Here is a 7,079-nt window from a genome sequence, read left to right as displayed (position 1 = left end):
CTAACCGAGAGTCCTATGATTGTTCTGTAAGTTTTCACAACTTATGTTGATTCCTCCCAAAGTGTTCATGATAATTTATGATAATCTCAAGGTGTTTGTGATGTTTTTCGGGCCTTTAGATGCATACTTCACTATTTTCCCGGGACCTTGTGCCTAAATGTCAAAAGTAGTTTTTTATTCTACCCTAGTTAAAGAAGAAATGTTCTACTAAATTAACATATAAACATAATATACTAACCAAGAAGCTTGTTCATCAGAATCTGAACTTTCCCCACTCTCAAAATTTCCCGTGATACCTTTCTGCGTCAAACACTCTATTATACTTTGTATCTTCTTGCTTTGTTTCTTCTCTGACTTTTGAAACCTTGCAATTTGTTCATTTTGCTGTGCTATTTGCATCTCAAGGCGTTGAACATAGTCACTATTTTCAGCAGGTGCAACAGTAGTCTTCATAGAAGAAGAAGGCCTCAAGCTGAGTCCTTTCACATAACCTGACCTTGGCTTAAGCACCTTAACTGACAACTCCTCTTGGCTTAAAGAGATCACACCAGTCTGCGAGAGGTGTTCGGCTTGCGTCTTTATCATGTTGTCCTGTTAATTTAAAATAAATCGAACAATTATTAGTTATTCTACCCTACAAAGCAAATATATAATTTTATCAAAATTAATATGCATTACCTTGTACATACATAATTAGCTTGGCTCTCCGACGAAATCCATTCATGTGTGTTCGAATTATAGTGGATGGACTTGTAAAACTTTGCCAAATCAGGAACTTCTCCATTTGCAATTATCTGATTCATTTGTTTTTGAATGTTATTTCAAATATTTAAATAACAAAGCCTACTAATCTGATAAAATAAAATAGCAGAACACACCGAGCTGTGCACCCTAACCGGGATTGATTTTGATCCACATCTATGTTTTGTTTTCATTTGCATCCTATTATTCACATTAGTTAGTGATTGTTCCTACACGATTGAAACACCAATATAAACAACAAAACTTAACATTAGTAAGAAGAAAATTAATTTTTGACAATTAACATAAAACATTATACCATGAATTCTTTACTATTCCACTTCTTGTCAATTGGAGATGTCCATTGATTAAGAGTAACACTTGTAGGTGGGTGGCTTCTCGCGTACTCCTCCCCTCTTGCATCCTTAAGTTGCTTGTATTGTTTGTGCAACCTATAGGTGAAGCTACTCAATCGCCGACCAAACTGTGTGTTTAAAGTCCTTGCTACATCCCTCGGATTGCCTTGTAGATCAAACTGATCCTACAAAATAAAATCATTTTTTTATAAGTTAAATAACCTAAATTTCAGACAAGCAGCAATGAGCCTGATTAAATAACAAAGAAAAAAAGATTGCATCAACAGATGTGTTAACAGTTGCAATTTAATTTCTAGATATGCAGGCATTATATATTGTAACAGTTGCAACAGATGGGTTAACAGAGGAATATGTTGTCCATGTTTTTCTAGGTAGTCTACAGGAACCTAAAAATTCAATGTCAAGCTTGGACATGAAATGTCCTACTTGTCTTTCTAGGCATTATATCTTGTAATGAAAAACATTAACAGCAAGAAAATGTGAATCATAAGTGTATACTATTGTAAATATTGCTTTTTACTGTCAAGATATTGCCAAGACCTTCCTAGTGTACTCAAGCAATGAGCTGAGAATTGCCATCTAATTATGATACTTGTTCTAAAGTTTATCAAATTTCTAATAATTTATTTGTAATAAAAAGATTGATATTCAAGTGTATCTGCAGGGAAGGCCTTGAAGTCATTGATGATGTATCTATTGTGGAGCACCTCAAACATCCCGTATACATAACTGAAGGATCTTACACCAACATCAAGGTAGTGAAATTTGCTCTATGATCTTGAGGGAAAAGGTGGACTAATAATTCAACACAGAACTTTTAAAAAGAGCAAGTATTGGAAACAAATTTTTAAAACAAGTTTGGAATTTTTCAAAAAGATTTGATGAAACAAAGAGAGTAAGGATTGGAGTGTTCACATCAAGCCCAAAAGATGCAACCACCAATTGAGAAAAGGAGCAGAAAAGAGCAATGTGTAGAACACCAAACAAAATACATTTTGATCCCAGAGAGCAATTTTCTTATTTAAAAAAATAATATCAATCTTGGTAAAATGCAGCAGTCTTATCAGTTGACAGAAAATGAGGTTGCCTACTACATCACACAACTCATCAAGTGAAAAATGCCCCTGTTTTAGCTAATTCATCTGTTTCTGAATTGGACAATTCAGGCACCCTTGATTCAGCTAACCAAGGATCTCTGCCTCCTTCCTCCATCTATTCTAATTAAATCAAAACCCCTCTGCTGTCTGTCACCTTCCTAAAGCCAATATAATGACCTCCATCTATTCATAGCTATTGTTTCCATGATTTGATTAGTACTAGCAAGAATACTTCCCTATTTATTTGTTGGCATCACTAGTTATATTAGTGTTTACTAATATATGCATCACTAGTCAAATTTTTAGATTTTCTATTGTGTTTTCACTGCGCAAGGATACAAACTGAATACATAGTTATAGTTGCATTCTTACTAATCGTTAAATTCGTTCCAAAACTAGAAGTCTTTGATATGCTACCAAGTAATATCTTGTTTAGCAGCAAGTTCTTGTAATCACCCTAACAAAGAGAGTATTTCTTTCACACAATAATTACCATGTAATTTCAATTTCAATTTCAATTTCAATTTTCATGTGTCATGCCTCTTTTACTTGACAATAATTACCTCCAAGCGTTGGATCATCGGCCTCTTATCAGCATCGTGAACCTTATTCCACCTACAAATGCTCAAGTCTGGTAATTGCGTTCGAACCTCTATGCCAATCTTGGAGGCCAACTTAGAGGCTTGATCTCCCACTGGCGCACGGAAATGTTCAGGTACAGGAACCAACATCTTTCCATTTTTCTGGACAATGCGTTGGGTTTGTATGCCGCGTGTTGGACCACGACCACGTCTGTCATGTGATGCTGTAAGGACATAATGTTAATTGAGTTAATAAGTAAACAAATGCAAGTTAGACCTTAAATTAAATATAAGCAACTTTGCAAACTTACCAACACTACTAGATGCAGTCACCTCATGCACAGGTTGCACATTATGAGGTGGTAAGGGTTGGGTACCAATCTCTTGACGTGGGGGATCCATCCCTTCTTCTGGGGTGGGAGTTAATGGCCTCGAATGAGGCTGTAAACGTAACCCCGGTGGCATCTCTTGTTCCTGAAATAACATAATCGAATAGTAAAGAAGATATTTAACACAGTTAAAATATATTTTAAAAAAGATATGATGTTTAAGATATATGAAGAAGATATTTAAATAGTAAAAGATACGTTCACACACAAATATAAAATAATGTATATAATACCTTGCGATAAAAGGAACCCAATGACTCATTATCACTATCGTTCTCACTCTCTGACGGATTATACTCATCATCATCATCTTCCTCAACCCTAATTCCCTTTTCCTTTGCATTTGCACATTTGGGCTGAACCACACTTATAGCGATCCCGGGTTTACCCTTGTTATACCGTGATCCGGACATGTGTCCGTGGTTGTTGGTAGTTGTTTATTATCTTGTTTGCATCCTTTTTACTTAGTATTTGAGTTATAGGATGTGTTGGGCAGGTGTGTTGCAGGTTGGTTGAGTTTAGAAACCAAAACTAGTTGCCCAGATTTTTGCCTGTCCGCTCGAGCGGAGGTTTTGGCGCTCGAGCGGGGAATACACCCATCCAGTAATTGTTGTGCAGTGTTGTACGCTCGAGCGTGGAGTTGGCCGCTCGAGCGGAGCTGTGTGAGTGGCCGCTCGAGCATAGGGTTGGGAGCTCGAGCGGAGGCCTGGTTCTGCAAAAGTGCTGGGCGAGTGCATTCTGCGCTCGAGCGGGAGGTTGGCCGCTCGAGCGGAAGTCTGTGAGTGGCCGCTCGAGCGGGGTGTTTTACGCTCGAGCGGAGACCTGGGTTAAAGTCCCGAATTTGTGACTCTTCAAATCACTTTTTCACTTTCTCTTCTCTCTCTTACTTTTCCAAAAACACCATTGTTGAGTCTCTCTCTCTAGATACTACCTTCTCTCTAGGTTTTGATCTAGTAGGAGTGATTTGCTCACCTTTGGCCTTTACAAAAAAGTTGTTGATCGTCGAGGGCTACATTTTAATATGAAAATCACGGGTTTTGGAGCACGTTGGGTTTTGTCGTCTTCTCCTTTGGAACTCCGAATTTGAGGTAGGGATAACCTACTCCTCTCTATGGGTTTTGTCTTTAAATTTTGGTATTTTGAGATGTTGGGCTTGGTTTGGTAATTTTGTAAAAGTTTGGGGCTTTTGTGTAATTTTACAAAAGTTGGGGTTTAATTCATAATAAACCTAGATGCATGTTTGGCATAGAAAAATGGAATGATTGTTGAATCATTGATGAAAATGGGACCTAAGGGTTGAAATGGTAATTATGGAAAATGGCCTAATTACATTGTTTAATTAATTGGGATAATTAATTGGTGAGAAATGAGGAAATGAAATGTTGATTGAATATCCATTTGTGCATTTATTTTCTGTTTTTAGAAATAACTGCTTTGGGCTATCGGTGGAGGATAGTCGAGATTGTTGTAGACAATGCATGATGATTAGGTAAACGGAAACTAATCAATGGAATGTGTCATGGAACTTGACGGTTGATAGAATACATTAATTGTATGTATTGTGTGATTGTATATAGAACCAATGTGTTTATATACGTTATGTGTAGAGGAGGAGATAGGGGATGTACTCCGCGGTTTAGGGGAAGATAGGGGATGTACCTCTAAACCGGATAGGTATTGGGAGGAGATAGGGGATGAACTCCGTAGACACAGCTCATATGCTTGTCTAGAGAAGTGAAGATAGAGCTCATATGCTTATCTTTGTGAAGTGTGGATACAGCTTGTATGCTTATCTGTGGATATTGTTGATATACATATCTGTTGTAGAATGTGGATACAGCTTATATGCTTATCTGTGGATATTGTCGTTATACATACCTGTTGAGAATGTGGATATAGCTTTTATGCTTATCTGCATGTGAGATATAGTTTTTGTACATATCTGTGGAAATGATGATAGAGCTAGCATGCTTATCTGTTGAAAAAGGGAAAATGAAAGGTAACTTAGACTCATAAGTTGTATGACATAAATTTGTAATTTATGTGATTGTATCAGTGTTGACTAACTATCAATTGCTAATGTTTTAGTCATTGTCCATGGTTGGTTTAGTGTATTTCTACTGGGCTGTGGCTCACCCTATATGGGAATATCATTTTCAGGTGCAGGAAGCATGCCACCCCCAAGGACATAGCTGGGAGGCTAGTGGCGGACATACTTTTGTCGCTTAACTTTTGATGTGTTACATGTAACTTCAAGCCCAGGGCTTAATGTGTAATCGAGTTAGTACTCTTTTATTGTAACCAAGTGTTAACTTGGAAAGCTGTAAGCCCGTAGGGCATTTTGTTATGATGTTAATATGTAATACTTATGTAATGGAATTCTAATGAATGAAGGGAATGCGGTTAGTTTAAATGTAAATGCATGTCTTATTTGATGGGTTTAATGTTATTATTTTGAGGGCGTTACAACTTGGTATCAGAGCATGCCGGGTTCGAATACTTTGGGTACGTGGGAAGTGATTAGTATCACAATGGGTTTGTCTCGCTTGATAGAGACTTAGATGTAGTATCATATGCTATGTGCTTAATTGATAACATGCTTATGTGACTATGTGGGTATGGGATTTAATTTCTAGGATGTTGATTGGATCCTTGAGTTTCTGGGAGTCTTGTTGGAAAAGCACTTGATCAATGCTGTTTCTAACCGGAACTCTAGTAACGCCTCGGGACTATCATTATCCGGAAATGAAATTCGTAAGTGCTTATGTGTTTATGTGCTTACGTGGAGTGAATTACAGTTGTCCATGCATTAGGACGTGAGTGTTTAGTTTCGGCACATTTATGAATGTGCTAACGTTCTGTGTTGCCTTTATTAGGATGTCAGGACGAGGAAGAGGTGCTAGGCGTGGTAGACCTGCGAGGCAGGAAGTACCGTTACCGGGTGAGATTCCGGCAGTGCAGGAGGGAGTTGGGCAGGCCAATGTGGCCGAGCCAGTGGGTCAGCAGGCTATAGGTGCCTTGGCCAGAGAGATAGCAGGAGCTTTGGGTATTCTTAGAGCTGGGAATCAGGCAGCTGAGGCAGGGCCTTCTTTCTTGAAGAGGGAGTTCTTCCGGTCTAATCCGGATGAGTTTATCGGGGATCCGAAGGAGCCACTGAAGGCCGATGAGTGGTTAGAACAGATGAGTAAGACGTTCGAGATGCTTGGCATTGAGGACGGAGCACTGAAAGTGACCTTGGCATCCTTCCAGCTGAAGGGAGATGCGGGTCAATGGTGGAAGTACGAGAAGGCTCGTGTTGGTGGTACTTGGGAGGCGTTTATAAATGCTTTTCAGGAGAGGTTTTTGTCTGCAGTGGCTAGGGAGAAGCTGAGAGATCAGTTTAGCCGGCTTAATCAGCAGGGCTTGTCAGTGGCCGAGTTTGAGGCTACTTTTACCAGTCTGTCCAGGTTTGCACCGGAACTGGTGGCATCTGAGGAACGCCGTTGCTATGAGTTTAAGCGGAAGTTGAGGCGGGGCCTCAAGTTGAGAGTTGGTGGGTCTTACATCCGAGAGTATAGACACCTAGTTGATGCTGCAGCACATATGGAGCTTATGATGCAGGAGGAGGATGAGGGTCAGAGAGGCTCCAAGAGGAGCCAGGATAGTCAAAGTGATGGCAGGAGGCAGAGGGGTTATAACCCTCAGCAGTCTCAGGGTGCAGTCTCTAGATCGACCTTTCCAGTGCCGAGTGGAGGCTCGGGGAGAGGCAGTCAGGGGGAATTCACTTGTTACAGGTGTGGCCAGCTGGGTCACAAGGTTTCTGTTTGCCCGCAGAAGGGTGGGGGTCAGAAAGCTGCTTCTTCTTCAGCTAGACCGCAGAGTCAGAGTTTGGGCAGGGGGCAGCTCTTGACTTGT

The 7,079-nt window shown here is 39.8% G+C and overlaps 1 long non-coding RNA gene across 1 annotated transcript; it reads right to left on the bottom strand.

The window, feature by feature from the left end:
* Positions 1-541: 541 nt before the first annotated feature.
* LOC145804309 (uncharacterized) lies at positions 542-1,094 on the bottom strand. The gene is made up of 4 exons (XR_014345943.1): positions 1,061-1,094; positions 879-971; positions 690-794; positions 542-591 (listed from the first exon to the last, which is right to left on the bottom strand). It is a non-coding gene; the product is annotated as an uncharacterized LOC145804309 (long non-coding RNA).
* Positions 1,095-7,079: the final 5,985 nt, after the last annotated feature.

This window comes from Camellia sinensis, chromosome 12 (genome assembly GCF_055761805.1).
Source record: "Camellia sinensis isolate YWXY chromosome 12, ASM5576180v1, whole genome shotgun sequence".
NCBI lineage: Eukaryota > Viridiplantae > Streptophyta > Magnoliopsida > Ericales > Theaceae > Camellia > Camellia sinensis.
The sequence above is the reverse complement of the archived record's forward strand: the minus strand, read 5'-3'. Positions and strand labels throughout refer to the sequence as shown.